At 36.6% G+C, this 16,955-nt stretch overlaps 1 long non-coding RNA gene across 1 annotated transcript; it reads right to left on the reverse strand.

The window, feature by feature from the left end:
* Positions 1 to 10,032: 10,032 nt before the first annotated feature.
* Positions 10,033 to 16,307, reverse strand: LOC115416256 (uncharacterized). The gene is made up of 2 exons (XR_003934934.1): positions 16,236 to 16,307; positions 10,033 to 10,105 (listed from the first exon to the last, which is right to left on the reverse strand). It is a non-coding gene; the product is annotated as an uncharacterized LOC115416256 (long non-coding RNA).
* Between the last annotated feature and the right edge of the window lie 648 nt (positions 16,308 to 16,955).

Here is a 16,955-nt window from a genome sequence, read left to right on the forward strand (position 1 = left end):
TGATTTAAAGGAAAACCCCACATTACGCACTTCTGTTGTTTTTTTTTTTTTTGACATTCAGTAAATATCAGTAAAGTTTTGTGCAGATGCCCAATGGAAAAGTGACTACTGTTAAATTTATCGTAAAATAACACTTTGGAGAACATGCGGCAGAAACTCATCAGTAGTCGTTTTTCCATTGATCCTCAAATTGCGCAAATATATCTTGCACATAAAAATTCATCAAATGGAAAAATTACAATTTCGTAAAAACTCTGGTTATTCGATTAAAAGTTTTTGTGCTAGCAAAAGTTGGTTTTTCAGATGTAGCGTAAATGGTATGTCATGTAAAACTGAAAAAAGAAAAAAAAAAAAAAACGATGTTGACGGACGTTACAACAAGCGAAAAAGAAGAGTTTCAAAGAAACGTGTCGGTATGTGTGGACACACCAGAAAACTTAATCATTTTAGAATTTCGTACGAGATAGAGGGGTAATATAAAGTAATAATGAATACATCTGTAAATAAAGACCATATTGACATTCGACATGTTTATGGAACGATTTCTCGTGTCAATTCGCAATAATAAATAAACAAATCATCGCATTTGTGATTGAATGGAAAAACCGGCATTGCGCACTACTGTTTGTTCGGCATTTAGTAAATATCGGTAAAGTTTTACGCAGATGTCTGATGGAAAAGCGATTACTTGTTTTGAATTTTTTAAGCAGGAAAGACAAACTGTTTTAATGGAGTTAAAATGTCGCAGCAGAATCTCCGATATCGCGGATCTGTGTGGCCGTTCATTTAAACTGTATCAAAAAAAGTGAATTATTTGGCAACAAAGTAAATGTGGGGTGGGGGGGTGGGGGTCCAGTGGGGACAGGGTAGAAGTTCGGAAAATTTGGTGTAAGATCCGATAAAATAAGATAATAGAGGCACAGAAGCCGGGAGTCGGACGTTGGAAGTATGTTAGGTTTCACTTTCGCTTCACACTAGTGTTAGTTACGTTAGTTTTGGACCGTACCCCCACGTATATAACTCCCCCCCCAGCTCCAACAAATCGACAAGATACCGAATTTTTTGAAGGGCCCACCACAAATGCTAGCAGCGCCCCATACAATAATACTTAATTTAATACATAATATGACCCATCAAAAACTAGCTAGCTACTAAATACAATATTCTATTTATATGTTTATTCGACCTTTAAACAAAATCCAAACAAAACATTTTGTCGTATCGCTCATCATACATTGGGCGTTTTTATAAACTATCTCACATCAAATCGGATTCACACGTATTTAACTGTATTTTATAAAATCAACTATACATTATTTCCGTACATATTAAAAAAACAAAACAAAAAACTAATAACAAATAAAATGTTCTTCTTAACGTAACTTTTAGAAAATTACTAAAGACTTTCCCGCAAAAAAATGTGTGGACGATTTCATGATAGCGGCCATTTTGAAAAATTTAACAATGCTGCAGTGTGATGATACGCAGAAAACATGTATTGGGTCAAATACAACCGGTTTATACGGAAAGTATTGATTTTATTGATTCGATAAAGCTTTAGAACCCGGTGTAGCAAATATGATACGGATGGTTTTAAAGGGTTAAACACCTCTGACCCAAAACCCAGCACGTATTTATTTATTACTTATGACAAAAATGTTCACGTTTGCACGGTGTGACTTCACATTTCACTGGTTCGGTTTAATCCGATTCTGCTCACGATGTCAAATATTCAAATGTTAATGGTTTATTTTTAAATTGTAGTGGTTGATGATGTAGAAAACTATATAAATGACACTTAAATATCGGATTATGACGGTAAAACTAGCCTTTTTCAGCGCAGTTTTCTCTGATCGTCGATGTGTGTGATTGGATGATTTTATCGCATTTTTGTGTTCCATGAATTACGTGTCAATAAAAGTGATTTTGACACAAATTAATGACTCGTTTATGTTTTTACATCACATAAAAATGAGAACACAGAGGAAAAGGTTCTAATGGAACCAAAAACAGGTTCTAACGGGATCAAATAGAGGTTCTAATGGGACCAAAATCAGGTTCTAATGGGATCAAAAACAGGTTCTAATGGGATTAAATACAGGTTCTAATGGGACGAAAAAAAAGGTTCTGATGGGATCAAATACAGGTTCTAATGGGACCAAAATCAGGTTCTAATGGGATCAAATACAGGTTCTAATGGGACCAAAATCAGGTTCTAATGGGACCAAAAACAGGTTCTAATGGGATCAAATACAGGTTCTAATGGGATCAAAAACAGGTTCTAATGGGATCAAATACAGGTTCTAATGGGACCAAAATCAGGTTCTAATGGGATAAAATTCAGGTTCCAATGGGACCAAAATCAGGTTCTAATGGGATCAAAAAAAGGTTCTAATGGGATCAAATAGAGGTTCTAATGGGTCCAAAATCAGGTTCTAATGGGATCAAAAACAGGTTCTAATGGGATCAAATACAGGTTCTAATGGGACCAAAATCAGGTTCTAATGGGATCAAAAACAGGTTCTAATGGGACCAAAACAGGTTCTAATGGGATCAAAGGAAGGTTTTAATGGGACCAAATAAAGGTTCTACTGGGTCCAAATACAGGTTCTAATGGGACCAAAAACAGGTTCTAATGAGACCAAAAACAGGTTCTAACGGGACCAAAAACAGGTTCTAATGGGATCAAAAACAGGTTCTAATGTGATCAAATACAGGTTCTAATGGGACCAAAAACAGGTTCTAATGGGATCAAATACAGGTTCTAATGGGACCAAAAACAGGTTCCAATGGGATCAAATACAGGTTCTAATGGGACCAAAATCAGGTTCTAATGGGATCAAATACAGGTTCTAATGGGACCAAAAACAGGTTCTAATGAGACCAAATACAGGTTCTAATTGGATTAAATACAGGTTCTAATGGGACCAAACACAGGTTCCTTTTACATTACATTTGTTTATTATTGTGTTTTTTATTTATACTGTTTTTTTCCGCTTATCAGTGTTCTTTAATAGTTCCACAGACGGTACAGGTTTATCGTATGGGTTCTAACAGTTACAGTCGTATTAACATTACTGGACATTTGTTCTAGATATTGGTTAATTATCCGAACAACAGCAACCCCCCCCCCCCCCACCACACACACACACACACACACACACACATAATAAAAACATGACACCAGTTTTTTTTTCTCACAATCATTTTACTGTTCAATAACATACAACAGAAATGATATAAATATAAATAAATATCGTTATTGTCGTCGATAGAATATATTTACTTCCAAAAATGGAAAAGACAGACATCAGTAAACGATGAATCCAAACCCTCCGCCTCTGTCCGTCAGAGCATCAGCTGATCGTCAGTCCGACCAAAACTGAAGCCATCGAAAACGAAGATGAAACGAAACAAAGCCTGCGTTCGGAATTTTTGGAGTTTCCTGTTGGAACGTTCCGGAGGAAACACGGCTGGTGTGTTTTATGGAAATGACGGACAGCGGAAAGAGTCAAAAAGAGGAAAATATCACCCAGTGTTAGCAAAAAAATAAGACGAAGGACGAGTCGTGCAGTTGAAGAAACGAGAAATGAATAAACGACGTAAAAATAAAGAAAAAACAAAACACAGGATTAAAGATAAATGGACAGACTGAGTACGGAAGTAAATCTGTGGCATCAGAGTCTGAGTTATAAAAGACACTGAACTTTTATGCACTGAAATTAAGTATCTGAATTTTTTACGTCTGAATTATTTTATTCTACATTTATGAACATAGTTGAATTCGGAGAAAAACAATTCAGATACTTAATTTCAATGAAAAAAAAAAAAAAAAAATCAGATACTTAATTTTAGGGCCAAAAAATTCCAGATACTTAATGTAATTAAAAAAAAAAAAATCAGACTCTTAATTTAATTGGAAAAAAAGTCAGATACTTAATTTCAGTGCAAAAAAAAAAAAAAAAAAATCAGACTCTTAATTTAATTGGAAAAAAAAATCTGATACTTAATTTCAGTGCAAAAAACATCAGTGCTACAAATTCAGTGTCTTTTATAATTCAAAATCTGATGCCACAGATCTCCTTCCATACTTGAGCCTTAAACTGAGTGACATTCTCCTTTAAAACCCGACATTTGTCAGTTTGATCTGAATTAAAATGAAAAACACAAAGAATCAAACGTACACGAACAAATGCGCAAAACAGGAAGTCATTCCATAAATAAATAAATAAATAATCTATGTATTGCAAAATCCTACGGTGGCAGAAGCCGCCATTACCGCCCTTTAACGTCAGTATGTACAAATACAGGTGTGTGTTTCTGCTTTAGCCCCTCCCACTTTGTTTCACGTATTATCTACGGTGGCCGAGAAGTGCCAAACACATTTACAATTAAAAAACAAAACAAAAGACACATTAACATATTCGAAAATAAAATAGCGTTTTGACAACACTTTTACATTTTTACGTTCTGTACAGACTGATCTCATGACATCGCATTGTATGTCAAGTTCTTCTTGCGTTTGGCGTGCTATACGTACGCATTTTCATCCTTTCACGTGTTATTCAATGCCATTTGATCGCATGTCAATGTATGCTAAGATCTCCGGTTTACATTTCCGTAACCCCTAACCCTAACCGCTAATTGCGCTACCCGGTAATTATGCTAATTGCTAATGCTAACCTTAATTGCTAATTGAGCTAGCCACTAATCGCACTAATCGCATGTTATTTTATGTGGCGTGAACATACACACGAAAAGCTTATGATGCGTACGGATAACGGCGTGTTATCCGTACACAATTCACGATATTGCGTTGTTTCAGAAAATGCATTCGCAAATGTGAAAAACAAATTTACAAAATATTAAACATTTGTAAATATGTCTCGGTGCTCGTACAAGTGGCAAAAACACAAATACAAATCCCGAAAAACAAATTAACAAAAGGCAGCTCTTTGCGAACACCAGAAGTGAGAGCAGAAACTGCTGTGATTGGTCCGATTGAGCCGCCAATCAAAACAGAGGAAAGGCGGGACAAGTAAGCGCTAAACGGCTAACGGTGTGCTAACAAACACCAATGGTGCTAACTGTGTTCATTGCGGGAAAGTGAGTTTATTTTCCAGTTTTTAAAAAAATATAAAAGTGTTTTCTAAATGCGATTTTGTTTTCAGATTTCTTAATGTGTTTTTTTCTTTTGCACTTCTCGGCCACCGTAGTTATTTAATACAGTACAGTTTACGTCTGTACCAAACTGTGCACGATCAACAACAACGGAAGCACATGAAAAAAGGCAAAGTCATAAATAAAACACAAATGAAATACCAAACATATGCATATATATATATATATATATATATATATATATATATATATATATATATTCAGAAAAATAGATCTAATGAATTTATTTGTATTTAAATACTGGTCAAACGGCTTCATTTTATTTTCACAATAAAATCAGGAATGCAGATTAATTTGGAAATGAAGGAGTTTTTACTTCTTTTTTTTTTCTTAATTTTTCCTAATTATTGCATTTTGTTCATTTGTTTCAGATCATATTTAACCGTTAAAGACCCAAATGTCCACCTTTAGCCTAAACCATCTACGGCTATACAACATAAATAAAACAAGCAACAATGGATGAAAAAAAATTACAAAATAAGAAATAATGTGAAAAACGTAATAAAATGTTTAAATTAAATAAATAAAAAGAAATAAGCAACAAAATGAACAAAAAGCTAAAGTGATCAATAAATGAACAAACATGGATAAAAAAAATTACAAAATAAGAAATAATGTGAAAAATATAAGTAAAACAAATATTAAAATTAAATAAATAAAAAGACAATAAGCAACGAAATGAATAAAAAAGCAAAAGTGATCAATAAAATGAACAAACATGGATAAAAAAATTCAAAATAAGAAATGTGAAAATATTTAAATTAAATAAATAAAAAGAAAATAAGCAATGAAATGAACAAAAAGTCAAAGTGATCAACAAAATGAACAAAAATGGACAAAAAAAAAAAGATAATAATGCGAAAAACATAAGTAAAAAAAATAATTAAAATTAAATAAATAGAAAATAAGACACGAAATGAACAACAAAAGCCAAAGTCATCAAGAAAATGAACAAAACTGGATAAAAAAAAATTACAAAATAAGAAATAATGTGAAAAATGTAATTAAAAAAAAAAAAAAAGAAAAAAGAATTCTTTCTTTCTTATAGTGGATTATTTTTTGGGCTGTTGCACCTATGGGCCACCATGGGGGGGGGGGGGTAAAAAATAGACAAAAGCTGTCATCATGTGGGCACTTTTGGGTCTTTATGGGTTAAATATAAAATACTCACATAACATGAACTAAAAGGATAAAATATATGTAAACGGACACGATATTAAAGATTCAACTGTGCATCATGAGCTAAAATGTTCATAATGACATGAACAGTTTGACCATAAATGTGGGTTTAAATGTTCACAGTGTGTATGGGGGGGGGGGGCATATATACAGATCAACCTGGGCTCAGATGGACCTGGACCTGGATCTAGACCTTCTGTTCAGGACCGTGGCTGATGCAACAGTTGGCAGTTCATGTGCAAATATGTTCCAAAAATTCAAAAAAAAAAAAAAAAAAAAAAATTAAAATAAGGTCTAATGCATGGAAGTAAATCTGAGTCATCAGATTTTGAATTATAAAGGAACTGAAAAAAAAAAAAAAATCAGTGCTACAAATTCCATGTCTTTAATAATTGAAAATCTGATGACACAGATTTACTTCCATAGTCGAAGGTCGTCAATATAAATGTTCCCTTCTGGAAGATGAGCGTCCATGTTTGTCCATGCTGGAATGACCTCTGACCTGTGACCTGTGACCTCTGCCGTCTGCTGGTCATAAACAGATGAAGGACCATGCGTTTGTAAAGTGTACAGCGTCTGAAACGGATTCCACCGCCTCCAAAGGTCCTGACGACGGCGTCGACCTCAGAGTGGAGGGAAATGGAAGGAAACCGACGGAACGGCGACAGAGCAGAGACACCAGGAGTTCAAGTGACGTGATGACGGCAGCGTCATGACAGTGTTTTCTGTTTTCACATGCTCTATGGTCTGACCACGGCCGGACACCGGCAGTCTGGACGGCGGACCGGACGCCGACAAGGACCCCCGGGTAACCCTGAAAAGACAGACCACCAACCAACCAACCAACCAACCAACCTCCAGTGGAGAAAACAGAGAACGGAAGGAGGGAAAAAAAGGACAAAAAGGACCGAAACAGTGAAAAGAGGTAGGAAATGAGAAATAATGTGGAAAAACGAGCCAAAAAATGAAGTAAAAAAGAATAAATTAAACAAGAAAATGAACACAAAGGACCATATATGTGTGTGGTGTGTGTGTGTATATATATATATTTATATATAGTAATAAAATGAAGGAAAAAATTTCAAGATCATAAATAACATGAAAACAGTGAGTGAAATTAAGTAAAAAAGACAAAAAGCCAAGCAACAAATGTACAAAAACAGCCAAAGTGATCAGTAAAATGAAAAAAAAAATGAAAAAAAAAAGGTAACATGAATAAAACTGAAAAAGGTCACTTTTTGTTCAGTTTTCCCTGTTTTTAATAAAAACCCTCAACTTTAATCGGAAGTTTATGAACGTTTTTTACACCATCAGTGAATTAAATATAAGAAAATATATGATTACACTGAAAACAAAACACAAAATAAAGGAGATAATATTAGAATAAATGTCGATAAATAACTAAATAATGGTTAAATCTGGAGTTAAATTCCGTGTCGTGGCTCTGGCTCTTTAAGGGTTAACCAAACTCTCCTTGGCATTAAATGGAATATTTCCCAGGGGTCCTTGAACACCTCGTGTCGGCGTTGGCGTCTCCTCGTCCCCTCGTCTGCGGCGTTTCCGGCGTCACAAACAGACCGTAGAAAAAACAGGAGTTCATTACGTTATAAATACTGGAATAATAAAAAATAGGAAGGGGCGCTTGGTTTAGCTGAGGGGGTGGGGTTAAGGTGGGGGGGTGGGGTTAAGGGTCTGGGTGGGTAAACCAAGCGCTCCTCTTTGACTTTGAAACCGATACTGTATGTACACGTTGGAAGCGGTGGGACGGCGTTAAAAGGTCTGCAAAGGCCTGAAGGTGTCAACACGCCCCCCCCCCCCCCCCAGCCGCCCCCCCCCATCGGCCAAGTGACTATATTGATCACTTCCTCCCACATTAAACCTCCTCAGTGGTCGCTTTTTCCATATAAGTGGTTTTTGGTCCGTTTATGATGGGATGTTTTTACAGGAAGAGGAGGGGAGACTGTGAGACTGTTGTCACGGCAACCAAGCAGGAGGTAGATGAGGTCGTCCAATACAGACTGAAGTTGAAACTGTTGAATTTCACAGGATTTCATTCAATGTGTGGACTGTAAAGGGTTAAAGAAGGTTAGAAAAGGAGAACAAATGATTAGATTTCATACTGGAAGCTCTGTGGGGAGGAGGATACGTCCTGGATTATTCTGGAGAACAACTGGAGCATTTTTGCTTTAAAAAAAAATAATAATAATAATAATAATAATACAAATAAAAATAATAATTATAACAATTTTAAACTTTTCCACCTCATGAAAAACTGAGGGTTCTTTCTTTTGTCCCAGAACATATATTCATATTGGAAGCACTATAATGTCCACACTCCTGCAGGACCAGACTAATCTCTGGATATATTATTATGAAGAGCAAATGGAACGTATTTATTTTATTTTATTATTATGTATTTTTTAAAATAAAATGTCAGAAATCAGTAAGCTATGGTTTAAAATAAGCTGTTTTAAAGAACCACTGACTTAAAACTGTTTAAATATTATATTTATAATAATATATAGCGTAACAAAAGTACTTACTTTACTAAATAAAGCATATTTAACTATTTAAAAAAAAAAACAACTACAAATTCCCAGTTTGTGATCAATAAAAAGTATATCTAAAATAAATAAATAAATAAAACAAATTCAGTTTGCGATTCAATAAAATTGCATCTAAAACAAATAAATACATAATGAATGAATGAATGAATAATAAATAAATAAATAAAACAATTCTCAGTTGTGTTCAACAAAAATTGCATCTAAAATAAATAAATAAATAATCCCAGTTTGTGATCAATAAAAAAGTATATCTTCCTAAAAAAAAACAACAAAAAAACAACAAAAACAAAAAAAAACAATTTAAATTATTACATTTTTCCCGCCCTGTTTTTAAATTACGATGTTATTCTTGAAATATTACGACTTTCATCTCATAAAAGTACAACATTATTTTCATTAAATCGTTTTTTTTAAACTACATCTTTATTCTCGAAATACTTTACTCTTGTAAAATTAGTTTTTTTTTCTTGTTATTTTACAACTTCATTTTCATAGTGACAAGTGTTTTTATTTTCTTATGTGGCGCTAATATGCTGTCTTAGTGATCAATAAAGTATATTTATCTAAAAAAAAAACAAACAAACAAACAAAAAAACCCCAGAAAAAACAGAATTTCCCAGTTTGTGATCAATAAAGTATATCTATTTAAAAAAACCAAACATTTAAAAAAACATAATTTCTCAGTTTGCAATAAATAAGTACGTCTGTTCTACATCTAAATATTATTCTCGATCGTGGCGATTGCGATAGAATTGCTCTACAAACATATATGTTCTGAATGGAGTCATGTGGACCAGTCCTTTTATCGACTAGTACTTCTCTATTGTCTCAAAACATCGTTAACGTCGGTGTTTTCGTAGCCGATGCCCACTTTTCCACATGAATCTGAAAAGAACGAAAAACGCTGGAGGCCGGGTTTACGATAAAGGGGTGAACGGTCATGTGACGCTGACCCCGTACGAAGCACAAACCAGCCCTCAAACCCTTCAACCCGCGTTAGCTCCGTCCCCATCACTCGTTTTGTTTTGTTTTTTTTTGTTTGTAGTTTAGTGTTTTGTTTTTTTGCTGTTCAGAAGGAGAAGTAGCGGGCGTCCAGCTCCTCCTCTTCTTCTTCGTTGGTGTGTTCTTTGTGTTTTTTTCCTGTGTCGGACGGTTTCACAGCGTCGACTTCAGGAAGGCTGAAGAAAAACGAAGGAGAACGAAAGACGAGTTAGAATGAAAAAAAACCAGACGTCAACACTAGGTTCAGATTATACAGACGAAGAAAAAAGATTAACGTCCAGAATTTAAAGAATCTGAAGGAAAAACAACCACAAAGACAAACGTTTAACCCTTAAAGACCCAAACATCTACTGATCTAAACGGTTTAATTCCTGTTTATCCACGAAAACTATCAGAGCATGGAAATAACTGGAGTCAGATACAGTCTGACCTGAATTATGACCACAATAAATGTACACAAACATGGAAAATGAGAAGAAAATGAGCAAAATACTTGAAAAATGAGGAAAAATTAACCAAAAAACCTTGAATGAGTTTAAAAAAAAAAGAAAAAAGTCAACAAAATGAACAAAAATCCCAAAAGTGATCAATAAAAGGAACAAAAATTAAAAATAAACCAATAAAATAATAAGGAACATGAACAAAATACACAAACTGAACAAAACTGAAAAAAGAAAAAAATTCATAAAAAATAATAATAATAAACCCATGGAGTTGGATCAGTGACACACTGGGTTTATGCAGATTAAAGAAAAAAAACAAAAACAAAATGAATCAAATATTGGAAAATTCTAAATAACATTAAAAATAAGCCAAGAAATGAACCAAAATTAAGTAAAAAAAAAAAAAAAAAAAAATATTTTCAGTAGGAAAACAGGTGAACACTGGAGAAAAAAAAGGTAAAATATAGAAGATAATATTCTAATAAATGTTCATCAATCACTTAAAAACAGTTAAATCTAGAAAACCCCACATATGTTCGTTAACGTTGGTCTGTAAGGGTTTAATCCACTTCCTGGTCATGTGACTGACTGTGTTTGTACAAAATACTGACAGAAACAGAACAGAATAAAAAGAACAGTTTGTTTCTATCAGTTCATCCAGTAGATGACAGTGTTTGACCAGCAGATGGAGACAAAGGACAAGAAAAGAACCTGGACCAGAACCTGGACCACACTGAGCAGAACCAGGTCTGGGTTCATCTGAAGATGAAAGGTTCACAGAAACACAAGTGACGAAAACAAACAAACAAAACAAACAAACAAACAAACAACAAACAAACAAAAACAGTTCAGACTCTAAATTAAATAATAATTATTAGTAGTATTTATTTATTTATTTGTTTATTTATTATTTTGGTCTCCAACTGCCTCGGTCTTGGTCTTGACCTGCTTGGTCTTGGTCTCATCTTGGTCTTGTGTGGGTTTGGAACCCTCTGGTCTTGGTCTTTTCTTGGCCTTGGAACCCTCTGGTCTTGGTTTTGGAACCCTCTGGTCTTGGTTTTGGAACCCTCTGGTCTTGGTCTTTTCTTGGCCTTGGAACCCTCTGGTCTTGGTTTTGGAACCCTCTGGTCTTGGTCTCATCTCGGTCTTGGTCTTCTGTGGTTTTGGAACCCTCTGGTCTTGGTCTTTTCTTGGTCTTGGTCTTTTGTCTTAGAACTCTCTGGTCTTGGTCTTTTCTTGGTCTTGGTCTTTTGTGGTCTTAGAACCCTCTGGTCTTGGTCTTTTGTGGTCTTAGAACCCTCTAGTCTTGGTTTTGGAACCCTCTTGGTCTTGGTCTTTTCTTGGTCTTGGTCTTTTGTGGTCTTGGAACCCTCTGGTCTTGGTCTTAGAACCCTCTGGTCTTGGTCTTGGAACCTTCTGGTCTTGGTCTTGGAACCCTCTGGTCCTGGTCATGGTCTTGGTCTTGGAACCCTCTGGTCTTGGTCTTGGAACCCTCTGGTCCGGGTCTTGGTCTTGGTCTTGGAACCCTCTGGTCCTGGTCTTGGAACCCTCGTCCTGGTCTTGGAACCCTCTGGTCCTGGTCTTGGTCTTGGAACCCTCTGGTATTTGTCTTTGTCTTGGAACCCTCTGGTCCTGGTCCTGGTCTTGGTCTCAGATGCGGTCTTGACGACAGTCCCCTTCAGTTCTAATACCAGATGACGTTCTGCTGTTAGCTCTGACGCTAGCTTCACAAACATCGCTAAGTATCGTATCAAACACCAAACATTCCAACAAACGCCAAACGTTTGCACACATTAGAGGGATTTGAACAAACAGAAGCTCTGACAGGGTTCTGAGCGGACCTGGTGGGAAATACCCAGACTTCAGCGATTCGGCTTCGACGCCATGTTTTCTACGTTCTAAACCAAACAACAAAGCAACGTACGTGTGACGTCAACAGGCATGTGCAGCGAAGGCGGAATCGATGAGTAGAATCGATAAACAGGCAAATGATTCTAAAGAACTGAGCTACTGGGAACTGGTTCTAAAAAAGAACCGGTTCTAAAAAAGAACTGGTTCTCAAAAAGAACTGGTTCTCAAAAAGAACCGGTTCTCGATTCCCATCTCGAAAAATGTTGTGACGTTATAGTGAAAGTGAAGTACAACTCGTCCCCAAACATACTCCAGTCCAGTAGTATTAGTACTGTAGTATAAGTACTGTAGTATAAGTATTGTAGTATAAGTACTGTAGTATTAGTACTGTGGTCTTAGTCCAGTAGTATTTCTACAGTAGTATTAGTACTGTAGAAAGTGCTGTAGTATAAGTGCTGTAGTATTATTACTGTAGTATAAGTACTGTAGTATTATTACTGTAGTATAAGTGCTGTAGTATTATTACTGTAGTATAAGTACTGTGTATTAGTCCAGTAGCATTACTACAGTAGTATTAGTCCTGTGGTATTAGTACTGTAGTATAAGTATTATAGTATTAGTACTATAGTATAGTACTGTAGTATTTGTACTGTAGTATAAGTACTGTAGTATTAGTCCAGTTGTATTAGTACTGTAGTATTAGTCCAGTAGTATTACTACAGTAGTATTAGTCCTGTAGCATTAGTACTGTAGTCTTAGTCCAGTAGTATTACTACAATAGTATTAGTGCTGTAGTAGTCCTGTAATAAGTATTATAGTATTAGTACTGTAGTCTTAGTCCAGTAGTATTACTACAGTAGTATTAGTACTGTAGTATTACTACAGTAGTATTAGTACTGTAGTAATACTACTGTAGTATTAGTCCTGTAGTATAAGTATTATAGTATTAGTACTGTAGTCTTAGTCCAGTAGTATTACTACAATAGTATTAGTACTGTAGTATTAGTCCTAGTATTAGTCCTGTAAAAAAGTATTATAGTATTAGTACTGTAGTCTTAGTCCAGTAGTATTACTACAGTAGTATTAGTACTGTAGTATTAGTCCAGTAGTATTACTACAGTAGTATTAGTACTGTAGTATAAGTATTAGTATTACTACAGTAGTATTAGTACTGTAGTATAAGTATATAGTATTACTACAGTAGTATTAGTCCTGTAGTATAAGTATTAGTATTAGTACTGTAGTCTTAGTCCAGTAGTATTACTACAATATTAGTCCTGTAGTATTAGTCCTGTAGAATAAGTATTATAGTATTAGTACTGTAGTCTTAGTCCAGTAGTATTACTACAGTAGTATTAGTACTGTAGTATAAGTATTATAGTATTACTGCAGTAGTATTAGTCCTGTAGTATAAGTATTATAGTATTAGTACTGTAGTCTTTGTCCAGTATATTACTACAATATTAGTACTGTAGTATTACAGTAGTATTAGTAATGTAGTATTAGTACTGTAGTCTTAGTCCTCTTAGTCCAGTAGTATTACTACAGTAGTCTTAGTCCAGTAGTATTACTACGGTAGTATTACTACAGTAGTATGTACTGTAGTCTTAGTCCAGTAGTATTAGTCCTGTAGTATAAGTATATAGTATTAGTATTGTAGTCTTAGTCCAGTAGTATTAGTACTGTAGTATAAGTATTTAGTATTAGTACTGTAGTCTTAGTCCAGTAGTATTAGTACTGTAGTTAAGTATTATAGTATTAGTACTGTAGTCTTAGTCCAGTAGTATTAGTCCTGTAGTATAAGTATTATAGTATTAGTACTGTAGTCTTAGTCCAGTAATATTAGTACTGTAGTATAGTATTATAGTATTAGTACTGTAGTCTTAGTCCAGTAGTATTAGTACTGTAGTATAAGTATTATAGTAGTACTGTAGTCTTAGTCCAGTAGTATTAGTCCTGTAGTATAAGTATTATAGTATTAGTACTGTAGTCTTAGTCCAGTAGTATTAGTCCTGTAGTATAAGTATTATAGTTAGTACTATAGTCTTAGTCCAGTATATAGTCCTGTAGTATAAGTATTATAGTATTAGTACTGTAGTCTTAGTCCAGTAGTATTAGTCCGTAGTATAAGTATTATAGTATTAGTACTGTAGTCTAGTCCAGTAGCATTAGTACTGTAGTATTAGTACTGCGTTACTATACAACACTGGTTTTGGATGTTTGGAGGATCTGGATCTGGATGAGGGACGTGGACTAGGTTCTTGTCCGTGTTTGTCATGAGTCCAGGATGGGGGTCAGGTGGATTTGGATCAGTGGAGGTGGAGGTGCCAGGTGAGGATGGTGGGGGGTAGCGGGCTGGGGGGGGGCAGCAGGATCAGATATCAGGATGGGTCTCACCTCCTAACGCTCTGCTGGACCTGGACCTGGACCTGGACTTCCTGAGGATGAGGAGCATGAGGAAGAGCGAGGCGGGGCTGAGGGGCGGGATGAGGAGGAGGATGAGGGTATGGAGGAGGAAGAGGAGCAGGGGGAGGGCCCAAGGACGGGGCGGGCTTTCTGAGGCTGGGGGAGGGACCAGTGGTAGGGGGAGGTTCGGAGGCGCACCACCGCCTCCTGGTCCCACCCCCTCCACTTCCTGTCCCGCCTCCACCGCTGCGTCCTGACTCAGGGTGGGCGGGCTGATGATGAAGCGCAGAGCTGATTGGCTGCCTGAGTTTAACTACAGACACAGAAACGCAGAAACATGACTATATATGGTCATTTCCACACAGACAGTGACAGTAAGAGTTCCAGTGAGGACAGTGAGTCCCCGATCTGAGGTCCAGTGTGGTCTGCAGGGTCTGTAAGGGTCCAATGTGGTCTAGAGGGTTTATAAGGTCCAATGTGGTCTGCAGGGTCTGTAAGGGTCCAATGTGGTCTAGAGGGTCTATAAGGTCCAATGTGGTCTAGAGGGTCTGTAAGGTCCAATGTGGTCTAGAGGGTCTATAAGGGTCCAATGTGGTCTAGAGGGTCTGTAAGGGTCCAGTGTGGTCTGCAGGGTCTTTGAGGTCCAAGGTCCAATGCAGTCTCCAGGGTCTAAGGTCCAATGTGGTCTACAAGGGCCTTCAGGTCCAATGTGGTCTATAGGGTTAGTAAGGTCCCATGTGGTGTCCAGGGTCTATAAGGGTCCAATGTGGTCCAGAGGTCTGTAAGGTCCAATGTGGTCTAAAGGTTCTGTAAGGTCCAATGTGGTCACCAGGGTCTATAGGAAGGTTCTAACAGGACCCAAGGAAGGGTCTAACAAGACCAAGAAAAGTTCTAAGAGGACCAAAGGAAGGTTCTGACAGGACCAAAGAAAGGTTCTAATGGGACCGAAGAAAGGTTGTAATGGGACCAAGGAAGGTTCTAACAGGACCAAAGAAAGGTTCTAATGGGACCAAAGGAAGGTTCTGACAGGACCAAAGAAAGGTTCTAATGGGACCAAAGGAAGGTTCTAATGGGACCAAAGGAAGGTTCTAATGGGACCAAAGAAAGGTTCTAATGGGACCAAAGAAAGGTTGTAATGGACCAAAGAAAGGTTCTAATGGGACCAAATACAGGTTCTAATGTTCTAAAAGTCATGTTCTAATGGGATCAAACTCAGTAAATAAAAACCCATGTGATGTGAACAGAACCTGTATTTGATCCCATTAGAACGTGACTTTTAGAACATTAGAAACACTCACATCTTAGTTTTTTATTGGACGACGGAACCAGAGTGAATTCAGTGAAAAAAAAAAAAAAAAACCCAAAAACCTATTGTCGTGTAGAAAATCTAGGTTAGTGAAGTTACCATATTTAGTTCCTTACCTGTAAGTGGCAAAAAAAAAACAAAACCCAACCTCTAAGCAGTGTCATTCCACAGTGTTAATCTGAGTGAACTGTCCATGTTCCTGTTCAGCTCCCCCTGCAGTACGGTGGACTCATGCCATCTGCTCATGCTCCACATCCTGTTAGTGTTCAGTGTTAACGAGTCACATGACCATGCACTGACCTTAATGAGTGGGTTAATGACGCCCACGTTAGCGCTGGAGTTGAACACCTTACTGAAGCCCGTTTCTCTGTTACCAACTCCACTGGTAGAACTTCTTATCATCCTTAAAAAACAAAAACAACAACATTTACTTTAGTTTCTGACAGAAGGTCAAAGGTCGTCGCTGTCGGATGGAAACCTCGTAAGTCCAAAACGGTTTAATTTTCAGAAAACTGGAAAAACGACGTCTATTCAAAATAAATGAATGGAGTTTTCAACACTTTTATCAGCGAAATGTTTATAAACTGTCAGAAAACGTGAGAACTGACCAATAGAACCATGTTTACAACAAAAAAATAAAGACAAAATGGACTTACGAGGTTTCTGCCCGACAGTGACGGACTATAAGAGAAACACACAGAGGTTAAAAAAAAGATGGATCTGATTTAGGGATGATTTGTCCTGTTATTTATGAACCCTGGGATTAAAACAAGGTTCTGGTTCTGATGGGTCTGGTTCTGGTGGTTCTGGTTCTGATGGTCTGGTTCTAATGGTTCTGGTTCTGATGGTCTGGTTCTGGTGGTTCTGGTTCTAAAGGTTCTGGTTCTGATGGCTGTGGTTCTAATGGTTCTGGTTCTGGTGGGTCTGGTTCTAATGGTTCTGGTTCTGATGGGTCTGGTTCTGGTGGTTCTGGTTCTAATGGTTCTGGTTCTGATGGGTCTGGTTCTAATGGTTCTGGTT

Source organism: Sphaeramia orbicularis, unplaced genomic scaffold (assembly GCF_902148855.1).
Source record: "Sphaeramia orbicularis unplaced genomic scaffold, fSphaOr1.1, whole genome shotgun sequence".
In the NCBI taxonomy this organism is placed as follows: domain Eukaryota; kingdom Metazoa; phylum Chordata; class Actinopteri; order Kurtiformes; family Apogonidae; genus Sphaeramia; species Sphaeramia orbicularis.